This window comes from Argiope bruennichi, chromosome X2 (assembly GCF_947563725.1).
Source record: "Argiope bruennichi chromosome X2, qqArgBrue1.1, whole genome shotgun sequence".
NCBI classification, from domain to species: Eukaryota; Metazoa; Arthropoda; class Arachnida; order Araneae; family Araneidae; genus Argiope; species Argiope bruennichi.
Genome location: NC_079163.1, coordinates 90,755,211 through 90,770,139, shown reverse-complemented (window position 1 = coordinate 90,770,139; position 14,929 = coordinate 90,755,211). Strand labels below are relative to the sequence as shown.

At 27.6% G+C, this 14,929-nt stretch overlaps 1 protein-coding gene across 4 annotated transcripts in view; it reads right to left on the bottom strand.

Annotated features, from left to right (window-relative positions):
* The window catches only part of LOC129960986 (uncharacterized), a 60,006-nt gene that overhangs the window by 21,014 nt on the left and 24,063 nt on the right, over positions 1-14,929 (bottom strand). The gene's annotated exons all lie outside the window — the stretch shown is intronic.

Sequence of the window (14,929 nt, the reverse complement as noted above, 5' to 3'; positions counted from 1 at the left end):
CTTTGTATGAATTTATGTAGGTTGACATAAGTTCTGACAAATTTTTTTAGAAATACAGAAACTTAGATGGTTTAGTACTTTATTTTACACAGAATGAGGTGTCTTGATTTGATACTTAATTATTAATTAACCAAATTAATTAATTAATCAAATTAAATTTATCTAATAAGCTAAATGAATCCCTTTTCTTATTCTAATTTCAAGCCTAAATATATTTTAACATAATATGACTAGAAAAAAATGGCCCTTTAAAGGGTTTAATCGACTCCATTAGGAACTCTTCTCTAAACCATTTTGAGTTCTGAACCAAGGGTGATATAAGGAAGTTTAAAAAAAATAGTTGAACTGTAATCAAAATTATAATATAACAAAATAAAGAATTTGAAAATCTGAAAAAGCTTTATCGATACATATTTCAAGTTTTTTTTTAATGAAATTTTCGATTCCTCCTCATTTTCTGTCACAGAGTGGGATGCAATTTTTTAAGATGCTTGATCACTGATTTATGAATTAATTGGATAACTTTGTGCTTATAATCGATTTTCATATAATCTAGACAGAAGAGGATGTGACCTTGATATGACCTTTAAATGCTACCTTGTTTTTAATACCACAAGGTAGCAATTATTCATGTATTATTCGATCTATGACTGTAAACAACGTGGAATATCTGAACCCTACTGTTCTGTTTGGGTTTGTTTGACCCGAAACGTTCTGAACTACTTATGAAAAATGACGGTATAGATTTATTTTATAGATATTTCGTGACTTCGTTAGTAGGAATGTTATTTCACTGAAAAGGATTGTTTCAGTTATATATTTTTTATAATTTTTTAATTACATAAATGTATCGTTCGAGTCAATATGATCCGACATTGTTTTTTCTTAATTTTATTTTAAAACTTGCACTGCATATTACAATTAGAAAGAATAACTAATTACTTCACAGCATTTGATTTAATAATAAATCATTTCGCTAAGAAAAAAAAGTCTCTTAGATAAACTTTCGCCGGTTCAGAACATTTGAGGAAAATAGCCAGTCATTCAAGGAAAACGTTTCGTTTTCAATCTTTATAAAAATATTACAATAGAAGGCTGATTAATTTATAGGTGAATAATTAACAATATAGATCAAATAAAGCATCTAAACATGGAATTAATATATTGTCTTTATGTGATAGTGAGATTCATTTATTCCGTACTGAAGAGACCAGAAAATCATGGCATACGAGCTCTTAGTGATCTAGCATATAAACTTAGAGGACACAAGGGGACATATGATTACATTACTTCCAGTAAACTTGGCCAACTTCTTCTAAAATGAAATATTACTATTCTTCGTACTATCAGAAATAATAAACTAAAACTTCATCAAATGACAAACAGAGATATACATAGTTTAATTTTTTCCTTTTCTTCAGAAATGATACAATGACTCTGAATCACATTCCAAAAAATGCAAGAACTTCACTTTTATGAATCCAATGCGTCATGATAAATCAACTAGTAATAAACCACGAAAAAAACTAAAGTACTAAATTATAACATCAATGAAGAGGCTGAGGATGATCAGTTTTTGAATACATACATTTATAAAAGGAAAGCAAATCGCTGACGCAAGATTACATTTTACTATAGTATTTCTGTTAGTTTTGCTTGTAACCCATTTATTTGCGCATCTTGTTATCAGTAAATACCAAATAGAATGAAAAATCGATGAAAGGAACCAAAACAGTTTTTAGAAGAACTAGGCAAATGAAATAAATCATTGTTTGTAAACGCATTTATTTTCTGCTTATCAGTAAATACCAAATGGATTGAAAAATTTATAAAAGAAGATGGTTTTTAAAAGAATTAGGAAAGTCAAATAAATTTAGGTAAGACAATATCACCTCAGAAATGAAAAGCTCATTGTATTGTCGAACAGTTGCAGAATAAAAGACAAAAAGATTTATTATCAACACCCACTATTAATTTACAACTAAGCAATAAACGTGCGCCTTGTTTCTATCAAACAACGATAGTTAATGAAATAAAAATTGCGCAAGAATTTTAGACAAAAATATATTTACAAGCTTTATGTAGCGTGCTTTTGTCCAAACAGAAATTATAAAGTAGGTAAGATTAAAAAAACGCTCTAATTCATTTTTTTTAATTTTAGATACATAAACTTTATATATTTTGTGTATTATTTTTCAGTTCTATCACAATTTTTCTATTAAATCAACTAGATTTATCTCAAATATATTTTTTCGAAAACAGGGAGAACATAGGTTCTTGAAGTTAGTGTATAATGTTCGGGTCATATTGAGCCAAACTCTGATTTGTATAGTAAACAGGGACAGTATTATAAAATTTTAAACATTAAGTATTATAAAAATTTAAAGGGCTTCCGATGTGATAAAGCTTTTAAATTATTCGAAATGCATATAAACTGAATGCTCCAGAGCATAAAAGCAAAAGTTTGTATTTATAAAACAATTCTATTGAAATAGATGCAACGACTTTATTCGCCAATAAAGTTATAATTTAATTAATAGACAAATTTTTTTATGCCAAACATTAAAGAAAAAAAATGTATTTATACCAAAAAAAATTTTCAGTTGGATTCAATGTTTATATAACAAATGCGGTTGTAACGTTAATAAAATAACCTTGATTTTTGAATACTATATGTTTCTAAAATGTAAAATTCCTCAAATAAAAAAGCAATGGAATAAATTCGTTGGATATCATAGCTACGTGATATATGTAACTGCATACATTCTCACGCAGTTTTCCATGCAAAATGTACAAAGTATTCCAACATCGAATTCACTGTATGTGGCATAGATGATAGACATTTGTCATCATTGATAATGCCTATTGGTGTCATTTAAAAATATTATTAATTGTTTAATTAAGAAGTAAATTTTAATTAAGCAATTTCATTCGTTTAGTTAAAATTTATATTTAAAATATTCACTATAAAATAACAATATGCAGCGCTACAAATAATAATGTCTTGAACGTATAAAAGTTATTATTCTTATTTTTAATTAAAGAAACAATTCTTGCCTTAATTTAAGTGTAATTTTACAATGAGAAAAATATACTTGAATTAATTTTAAATATGCTTTGCAAACTCTACGTAACAAATATTTTTATTCTTTACATAATGAAAAAAACTTTTGTTGAGGTATTTGTGCGAATCTGGACACAGAAAGTAGACCACAACAATAAATAAAAAAAAACAGTAGATGATCGATGACGCACGCTTACATTCAGAACGAAAATTGAAATCAGTTTTCCTATTGTAAATCAAAATAAATTAGGTTTTTCCTAACAATTCATCTCTCTTTCTAAAAGGTATTTACTTTTTCTTCTTCTCTTATTGAATAATGAATATAACTGTGATATATTGCGCTTATATACTACTTTTGGAATTCACATTTTTTCGTTAGTATCTCGTTAGGCTTTTATGAAATCTCTGCTAGAAATTCAAATAACTATAATGAATATTTGTCTAGTTTATTCCGTAATTGATTAGAATTACCATTTTTAGATACTATATCATAGATTATTTGGAAAAAATCTTGCATTTATCATTATTGTATCAATGGATAATGAATCATTTTCCAAAACCAAAAACCGCTAGTTTCGCTGGGTTTTTTTTTTTACTCCATGACTAATTAGAGAAAAATTTAGCTTTACTTTAGTTAATATACTAAACTTCAGTGCAATCAACACTCCAATTGATATACTGATAATAAAAATATGTCATTTAAATGTATACCATACATATTGTATGATTCTGTTCCATTCTAAAGAGAACTCTAGCGTTCCTTTCAAACGAGACGTTAATATAAGTATTCTAAATTAGTTCTAAAAAATACAACAGCTGTTGAAATAACTATGAACATAAATTGGAAAATACAGTAATTAAGTTTTTTATTCTTTTTGAATTACATTTTTGTATATTGAAATTTAATTGCATATTGCACGCTTAAATGTAAGAATGCATAGTATATTAACAGTTCACTCTGTTAAGGTTAATTAATTTCTAAATTTTTTTGACAGCTTTAAAGGAACTATGGTGTAATAGTTCCTTTTTGTTATAATATACGAATGAATATTTATACATGAAGATCACATGACAAACATTACTGCAAGTGTCATCTAACCTTTCTTACTCTGTGGTGGGAAGTTTAATTTCATGCGAGGCGTATTTGAGCATTAATCGACATCATTTGTTACCGCATTGTTTCGAAAGATGTACATGGGATGACGTATATTCGTTCATTATATTTCTTAATAAATAATGTTTTAATTATAACTAATAACTTGTTGTCTCGTTCTCCAAATGTTCTTTGAAAAAGAATAATACGTCTATTACAGTGAATGAATCAGCCAAAATTTTTGCCCAATAAGACTCCTTTTCAGAAATACAAACGTGCTTTAGCCAAGAATCGCCACTCATCAACTTAACATTCGTGAATACTCGACGGATCATTTTGATCAACGGATGGATCATTTCGTGATCCGTCAGTGAAGAATGGAATTCGAAAAGTATTCTTTGGAGTTGCGAAGAATTATTGTGTTTCTAACTGCTACTTAGAGTTTCTTCTACTAGGTTAATTACATCTTTTCTTTCACGTCAAAAACAGGGAGTGTTAGCAGCGCTCGAGTAGTGTTAGATAGAGTGGTAACCCATTTGGAAGAATCCACGGCACGGTCTAAAAGGCAACTTGGAGCTCAAAAATCGGTCATCGAGTCAAACAGATGACCCTTTGCGGATACCTTGGAGGCAATGTCCGTGTGTGAGTGTCTCCTTAAAGTTAAGGTATTGAAGAATGTTTTCCTCGCTTGCTCCATCCATTCACAAGGTAGAAAGAAAATAAAAATTCATCACGATGTCTCATCCATTCAAGAAAATATTTCTGCTGACCGTGATATTGCATCGATAGCAAAGTCATTATAACAAGCTCTTTCAAACAAATTCGAAAAGGAATACAAGGTAAAGTATTCAACACATAATTATAGACATCAATCTGAATTAACAATGGAATTGAATGATAAAGTTATGTTCTTTTCTCAAGGAGAAGAAAGAATGACTCATGAATAGTAATTTTCTTATTTAATTTCCTTTTATAAGTTTTTAATATTTTCAAGAATAAGTAAGAAGTATCATTGGTAGAGAAAGGGAAAGAAATTCCCCTTGTGGGAATGGTTTATTTTCTTTTTAATTGAAAAATTATGATAAATTGATAGCGTTAGTCTTCCATATATTTTATAAAATTTTTCAGTAAATTCCATATTTCATAAGTTATAAGAAAAGGCACAGTTAAAAATTTTAAACTTATTATGAACAAAAATAAATATTTGTTTCGCATTGTTATCTCCTTCACAAATAATGACTTAACTCATGCATCGAATTGCCGAATTCGATATTTAAATATATTATTAAACCAAAATTGTAAATAAATAATTTTAAAAACAAAAGTCATTTGGACGAGCTTAAGTGTCCCGGGTGTCTTTTACATTCTAATATGGATTGAAATAAGGATAAATATCCCAAATAGTATGCATCATTTAATAAGGAATAACATTTACAGGTCAAAAAGATAAAATTTTAAAGCTGCAAAATGAAACATTGTAAGACAGATAGTATTGCCAGCCCCTTTGAAAATCTAGCAATCTCTTCGCCTAACTTCATTGTGAATCTTATTAACTTGAATCCATCCACTGCAGACAGAAAATGTAAGAAATGTAACACGTCCGAAATAGAATTTCAGAGGGTTTGATACGCCAACTAGAGTGATTTAGAGAAAAGAAATTATAGACGAAAAATTGTATCCCATAAAGCAAAAATTGTCTGTCTGATTATAAGAATAATTACACTTCCAAAATAAGATTATTATGTTTTTATCATTGTTTTCTGTAATTTTTCTGAAATAACTATTCTGTTATTTTCAGGTTGTATGTGAAAAAGGAAATAAAGAACATCTTATATTTATTATAGAAGTCTTCGAATGAAATTATTGGGATGAGAAATGTTGTTTGATGATAAAGCTTCAATTGCATCCGTTAGCATTGACAACTTTAAAATATGGTTAGTTTCTATAAAAAACAAATACTCAGTTATTCAAAAGACAACTACTGCAATTTATCTCTCTAAATATTCCTATTATAATTTCCAAAATTTGAATATTAAATCACTATGTAATTTCCATTGCCAAGTTCATGTAAAGAATACAATTTCTTCACTTCTTATTTTTAAGAAATAAAAGAAAGCTTAATATTGGATTAAAATAGTAAACTCTCAATACATGAGTCATTGTTATCCTTAACATACTAAATTTCTTAACCTTCTAATTAGATGAAATCCTGTTAAATACATTTACTGTTATTTCAATTTATATAAGAAAGTTAAAGACATCAGAAACACTTAATTGAGCCCTATTAATTTTTGTATTTTAAATTTAGAGCTTCATTGAATTTGTAATTGTTAAAGCCAGCTGATTTAAATATAAAAAATTCTGCAAATTTTTACACGAATCAGATACGGCATTGAATACGAAAAGGTTTAACTTCGCACTATTGTAATATTTTAGATCTATTTTTAGAAAATTCAGAATAAAAAAGGGATTTCTATTTATTTAATTTCTGAATATAAAATAATTTTTACCTAATTTAAAAATTATTTTCACTTTTAGCATTCCATTGGTACCGCTACTGGAATATAAGATTTCAGGAATACTTTAGGCTTAAAGCACATACAATAAAATTTTTATTCAAACTCTATAAATAGACCTTAACTTAGACAGAAACTGCTAATTTGGTTAAAACAAAGAAATTGTATTATATTTTAAGAAATCATACAGATGATGAGACTTACAAAACATTATATCCATCCAATTAACTGAGGAGCATTAAAAATTAAAATACAGAATGGTAAAATTTACTATTGATAAAATTATCTTTGCCAAACAAATTATACAGTAAATCGAGATTTTATAACTTATACATGCTTTTATTCATATTATTTTCTTGTGATTTTATGTAAATTGAAAAAATAAAGCTTATGAGCAATATTGGTAGACTCCAGCAGTTTTCATTGATCAAAAGATTGCATGTGCTTCAAAACTAAATTCATACATTCTTGAAAGTAGGCTACATTTCCCCGTTGATCAAATAATTCAAACCACGAAGTATTTTGAGAACTGAAGGGTACTACTTAGATTACTTATATAGTTTATGGGGTTGTATCTTAACTATAAATAATTACAATTCAAATTGCATCTTATCGTATGCAGAGTGATATTTTAAAACTGCATGTAAGTAATAAGTATCTCACTATTGTATTAGATTTCGCTCTTGAATACGAATTAGCTCGTTTCGACGAGGACTCACAAAAGACGACTAAGCATTTATCTTATCTCATAAGAGGTATTCATTTGAATCTGAATCGAAAGCGAGACTGAAGTGTTTCAAGCATTCAAAAAGCAAAGGGTGGTTTTTTTTCCCTTTGAAGATGTATCGTTGACCCCGAAAAAAGAGATTTTTTCCCCCAGAGGGATTGTTGATGGATCACATAATTTTATTTCCAAGTACATACATATGTAGAAAAACTTAGCGTTCCCATTTTATAAAACCGGAGTTCAAGTTTAAGGGTCCTTTCACGTTTTTAGCATAGCAGAAAATGTTCGGACCCGAATATAAAAAGAAACATAATTCTTTATGAAAATCTGAGAAACTACTTAAGCTGAGAAAGAGTCTCGGGTCATGTTATTTAAGCCCATGCGAACTTTTGACCTTCATATAGTTCCAAGTATTTGAAAGAAAAAAAATCTTTATTTTCGTTCGGAATAGCAATAAATGTCACATAACAATTGTTGATCAGAAAATGAAACTTAAGAACTAGATTTATTTATAGTGTCGTGATAGAGTATAGAGTACATTTGAATTCTTGATTGCTGACCTACAGTCACTCAAAAAAGTATTGGGACACTTGGCATGACTACCTGAAAAGCTATTTATAAAACTATCTATCACATTAAAATAAAAAGAAAGTGATCAAGAAATATTTTAACATTTGGTGTACAGTTTGTAAGGAAAATTTTATTGATATTTTAGAATTATAATTTGATATAGCTTTTCAAATATAATTCAAAAGCAAATAGGAGTCAAAAAAGTATTGGGATACTTTTGAAATGAAAAAACTCAACAAATTTATAGCACATCAATAAAAGACAAATTACTACTACTTTTTTAGACTATAATTTTAAACTTAAAAATTTCAACAAATAAGATTACTTATAGAAAAAAGTGGAGAAACAAGGAAATAGCGGTTGATGTGCGAAATCTAGTAATAAGTCATTGGAAAAATAGAAAATCAGTTCGTAGTATAGAACATATCTTGAAGTTGAGTTTTTAACATTATTCAAAGTCGAAGAAAACAAATAGTGTTGAAATTAAGCGAAGATCAGGGTTTAAAGGGACATTTAAGAACGTGAAGAGAGGTGGATTGTGAAACAAGTTCATTTTAATCCATAAACTAGTGCAGTAAAATTGACTCTGCAGTGTAAAAGTAAGTTCGGAAAATCTGTAAATCCTGAAACTGTCAGAAATGTTATCATGTATGATATTATATCATACAATATTGAATTATAAAGAAAAAAAATGTGAATTTGCATGACAGTTTCTTAAATTTTATTACATAATAAACTCTATTACATAACAAAAGCGACTATGTCAAATATGAATAAATGATTTCTTATCTTACATATGCATATTTAGTATGTTATTATGTTAAATTATGCAGAGCAGGATTAAATTTCAAGAACATAAAAATTTTAAAGGATTGTTTCATCTATTTTGCTTAAAAGAAAACAGGCGATATAATTACGGTGTTGTTTTGTTGTAAATTTCCGGCAAATATTAATTCTGACAGTATACTACATCCGATATAACATTAACCGATAACATTGTCCGATATGTATTTGATACATATCGGACAATGTTATAGACAAATATTAAATAGTTTAAGAGAGATTATTTCTTTATTAATAACGTAAAATAATCGAAACATCAGCATTATGTTAAACAATTGTCCGAACGCAATTCATCTAACAGAAAACTTCTCATACTTTATTACATACAAAATCTTCAGATATTATACCTTACAAAAGTATCAACTTTAACACTTCTTTGATATTAATGATAATTCCCTACAATTATTCAAAAATTTATCAAAATTAAAAGTACCATAGACTGGAACAATTTTGCTAATTTCTGAAAAAAATTGTTTCGTTCATTACCAAGCTCCTGATTCAAGCAGTAAAGTGCCATTTATTCCATCGCTCATAGAACACATTTGATGATAGCCTTTTAGCAGGTTTAAACCCTTATAAGTTATTTACGAGCTTTAATCAGTGTCTTTGTTAATTTTTTGAACAAGTATCTTTGGTAAACCACTTAAGTGATTGGAACAGCCCAGTAAGCAAAAACTGCTTGTTTTGCTTCTATCGGCTTATAACTCCATTTCAGAAGCACTTTTAGATTTAAATTTAATGTTAAATTTCGGTTTAGCACTATACATTGGTAAAGCTTTACAGAAATCTAGATAAAAATGAGCCAACTTTTAAAATCTAGAATTCCCAAATTTTTGAATACTATTTTTAAATAGCTCTTTTTCAGTTTTTGTATTTTGTATGACAAGATGGATTAGGGGCAAGTTGGAAATGCACAAGTGTCGAAATTATTATGACACTATGCTGCATTTGACTATCTATCCTGTGGTTTCCTCTAATCAGTTAGGTATTGATTAGAGGAAAAGTATTTGAAAGTTATAATATCAAAGAATCATGAAGATTAAAAGTCAAATGCCTCCCTATGAAGCACCCATCAGACTTTATAGAGCAATGAAAAGAAAGATGCAGACACTCCAATAAGTCCTTACTTATGGAGATTGGGAAGAGCCTCTAAATGCTCTTCGTAAAAAATTTCGTAGATTATTTTGAGAAGTAGATACCACACTTTTACAGTTGATGGGAATTACTAATCCCTTTATAGTACTTATTCTGGAAATTTAGCAGTGTGAGCTCATAAATGGAAAAGCAGCCAGAATGTCAATAGCAGTGGAAGTGAATCTGGTTGTGCATTCTCTTTGTCTGAATTGATGAAACTTGATGAAAAGTTGAAAGTTAATGGGACTGAAGAGACTGACGGTATGAGGTTCTTCAAAACTGAAGTTTGAAATGTTTGTTCTGGTAAAGTTCTTGCAGAAGAAAAGTGTCAAAAGTTTTACAGATAAACTCATTCAAATGTGTGGAGATGATGAATGTAAAGTATCAGATTTCCGAACGAATAATAGAAGGAAAATCCTTCATTTTCCAAACGTTCATAATGAAGTTTCATTAAATGTAAAAAATATCATATGCATAATTGATCCTCCTTACAAAGAAACCGTTTACTTTTCTGATGCAATTACAATTTTTTTGTTTAGACTTTAAGGTTTGTGAATTTTAAACATTCCCATTTTTATATTTTGAATATTTTTCTTTATTATAAAGACTTACGGAGTGTTTTTTTTTAATTTAAAAGTCGTTTTTCTTACAATTTTTGAGAGGGGGATAACTCTGTTAGCAAAGCTGTCTATTTTCCAGGGCAGCGTTACCAATATTGTTTTTTAAAATTTTTTAACATATAAATGAGTACTTACATGTTTCTATTGCTTATGATGGTTTTGTTTTTATATATTGCTAGTTTATAAAGTAAGTTAAAAGAAGGAAAAAGTTTGGCACAATTGTCCTCTTTACATTGAAACAGAAAAAGAAATTATTCGAAAATGCAGAAAAAATTTAAAGGGAAAAATAGTCAAAACGTTTTAGATGTTCAATTCTAAAATAGTGGTTTTCCATAGGAAAAATTTTTTCAAAATGTTTAATAAAAAAAAAAAAAAAGAAATGTTGTTTGAAAACGATAAAAAGTGCCATTTTTTAAAAATGTAGAATAGCCAGATTTTTTAAAATTTGTGTATAAATGGACAGTTGGAATTGATTGAATGCTTTCATTAAAATCAAACACATTTTCTCATTTTTCAAAATAAATACCAAGAAACTTTAAAGCATTCAGAATTATGTAAAGTAAAAGAATATTAAAGTCAAATTAGTGAAAATGCAAAGCAGGCGAACTACTCGAATGTGTGCATTTGATTTGGTTGTTTAAATCCATCCTTCATAATGATAAACAGCTGTAACCTCTGAACAATGCATGCTTCCAGTAGGAGGTGACATGCTTTGCAGGTGGGCGTATTTTTCATTTGAAATCTCTTATTTTTATTATTCATAAAAGAAAGTTCTTAGTGAAATCGATTCACTCCCAGTGACTGTCCTAATTTTTATTTTTGTTATGCTTAGAACAGAAATAGTACATTATCAGGGGAAGACTCTGAATTGAGTCCGTTCACTTTCACACCATATAGACGTTTTATGGATCTATTTTGGCGTTTATTCAGTTGATTGACTTTTATGTTAATGTATGAAATGCTCTTTTATTATTCAATATTCTTTTAAAGGAGTCATGATAATTTCAATTCGTTTCAATGTGCTACAAATGGAAAGTCGCCATTCCCATTTAAGAAAATTAAATGGATTAATATAACATATTTCCTTACTTACAAACTCTCTATTATTTATAACTTAAAGACACCCTGAATTTTATATACAGTTATAAAAAATCATGGGAAAATAACTAGTTACGGAGTTTAGACTGTAGAGCCTATATATTTATTCCTTTGCTAAGCTGTTAGATAAGTAACATGACTCAATAATGTTAACTTAATGTATACTATGCATTGTTAAGAATTTTATGGGGCATAAATTTTCCAGTAAAATTTGAAGTATTTTGCTTTTATATAACTATGTAGATATAGAGACACACAATAATAAAAAAAGAACCGATTTGCAATTAAATCCCTATTTTCATTTTCTTTTTTGGTTTATAGGGGCAAATTGTTACATTTTTAAACAATCTGGAAAAAAAAAATAGTAGCAGAGTTTGTTCAAGTGTCTCTAGTATTGTCAAAGGATTATCTTAGAATCATTTTAAATGAACAATTATGCTGAGTTCATATAACTTTGTAACTATATTTCCAAATTTATTGCAGCTGCTTTAAATAAACATTCTTTGCTACAGTTTCAGTCCTCTATTTAGCATTAAATGGTCGCCTCATTGAATTTTGAGTTTGAAGAACTAGTTTTAATCTCGCTAGTTCAAATCTTAACTAAAAATTAAATGTTTATTTATATTAAATGTTATAGAAACCCCAAACGTTTTTTACTGAAATATCTTGAAACTTAATTTTCGTTTTCAAAGATTTTTTCAATAGATCAGAAAATATTAACTGCAATAGAAAGATAAATCATAGTAAATTTCAATAATAATAATATCTGAATATTCATAATTAACTTTTAGCCTCTAGGAAATTAAAATTGAGGATATTGAAAATACGGGGGTTTCTTCGACATCAAGAACTTCGCTCTTTCCCATCTTAATTAATTTCGATTTAAAGTATTTTCAAATTTGAACGATGAAAATGAAATTTATAAAAATAAACCGTATAGTAACGAACCACAGAGAATATAAATAGCTCAATTAATTTTGAAACAATTTTCTATTTCTTTTTTTCCGTAATTTTGATTAAATTAAAAAAAAAATATTTTTTTAAATTAAAAATTTTTTTGCATAATTTTGAACTAAACTAGTCATCAAATATATGCTTTTAAATAGAGACGAAGATTATTATTTTTTTCGATTTTATTAACTATTGTACATATTTATAGCATTTTGATCTAAGAAGTATAAAGGAACTGAATATATTATGTTACACAGGAGTAGTTTTTTTTTTCATCTAATAAATCTAGCTGAATAACTTCAGTTATAAATTTATATTAATGCTCTGAGTAGAATATTTTCCCTAGAAGATTTAAAACTAATAAGTGACATTCAAATCTCATGCTTTGGTTCATGCTAAATCAAAAAATTTAAGAAAGTATTCAAGTTACATCAAGATGTTTCGATTTGATTTAATTTGACAAATATTTATTTCACATAACAAAAAATCAGATCTGAGAATCATTATTGATTATACAAAGAAACGCTTTTAGCCTAAATAAAGATCATTAAAGAATTTTTTCTAGTTATTTAAGACGGTGTTTTAATTCTCAGCGAATCTTTTCTCACGTCATTTCTAAACAGTTTAAAAATACAGAGTTCATGAAAGTAATTATTCCAGTAACGATCTCATTTAACAAAGAGCAGTAAATTCAATTAATTTAAATCGATCAATTGTTTTGATTGTACTGTATTACGGAGACTATCATCTGCTTCGCATGAGATATAGTCTCAAAAACCGTTTCTTCTTTCGTTTCGCTCTAAATGGAATCACACTTCTATCGTTGAAAAAGCATTGTTCTCGCACGCCTCTCTAGGGAATATATACCAACTAATTTTGTTTTTGAATAGATATCAATAAATCAAACTTTATTATCGACGAAAATTTCAAAGAAAACTGCGCAAGGCAAAAATAAATAAATAAAAAAAAATGGTGTGACTAGCAAGCTTGCAATTTTTTTCAACATTGTTTCGTTTCATTCAATTTGATCATTTTTTTAATAGAACCTGTCTGTCATAGAAACACTACTTTTGAAGCATAAAGTTTAACTGAAAATATTTGCCTTTTCAGAGATAATTGAAGTGATTTACGTCCGTTTTCTTCTCCTTCAATGAATCTTAGCAACGTTGGATAAAGTCAATTTTTTTAGCATTAACAATAAAAAAATAAACAAAACTTTTCAAATTACATAGGTTTTTCACTTTTTTTTCCCCAATGTCCCTTTTGTGATTAATAATTTTTTACTATTAGTTAAGAGTTTCATGTTTCAAATGACAAAGACAACATCGTTTAAAGGCTATTCAATAGAGATTATATTCCTTTTTTAAAAAAGTTTTTCTAAAACCTATCTAATCTACAAAGAATACTATTGAGATGTATTTCCACTATTGTGGTCACTCAAGTGTGAAGTATTAATATTAAACTTCATTAATTAAAAAAATGAAATACGAAGATTCTTTTACACAGAATAAATAAATCAAAAGATATCCCGATAGCGATTCGTAACGCTTAATGAATTGAATAAATTTGTTAGATAATCTCTTGTTTTGAAAAGATTTTGCAAAAAGGTATATTTTAAGAATGATAAACAAGATATGCATAAATAACAATACAACACTACAATATAATAAACGTTAACAAACATTTAAACATCTTAAAAAGACACTCCTTCTGAACTTACTGATATGCTGTGTTTTGTTCTATGTATGCTCAGATTTTTGGAAATAAAGAAAAAAAAAGTATTTTAAATTTCAAATGGATTGCTCTAAATCTCCAAAATTTTTCAGTTAATTTAACTTTTTAGTGTTTAAATATGCAAATTATTATTATAAATAAGGAGATAGCTTTTAGATGCAAAGAAAATTTTAAAGTTAACTTTTCAACAAAAACGTTTTTATTCTTTATTACAGTCGTATAAATTATTATAAAATCGAGGAAGGAATATGAGAAAATAGTTTTTTTTAAATTTGTTAATGAGTAGGAAATTTTATTTAATTTTGAATTCACATTTTTAATTTAATAAATTAGAGAAATGCGTTTTTAAATATTTTTTAGTTCGTGCTAATAACGTATTATATAATTACTTAATTTATTATGAAATTTCTCTAAACTCATTTAAAGAAGTCAGAACTATAAATGATATAAAGGTTCATATTTACATAGTGAGGGGGCTGCTTCTTTTGATGAAGAATATTCTATTAATACTCAATTTCAGTTCTTAATATTTTTAAGCATTTGAAACCCTCGATATTTAATTAAATTTGGTAACAGATA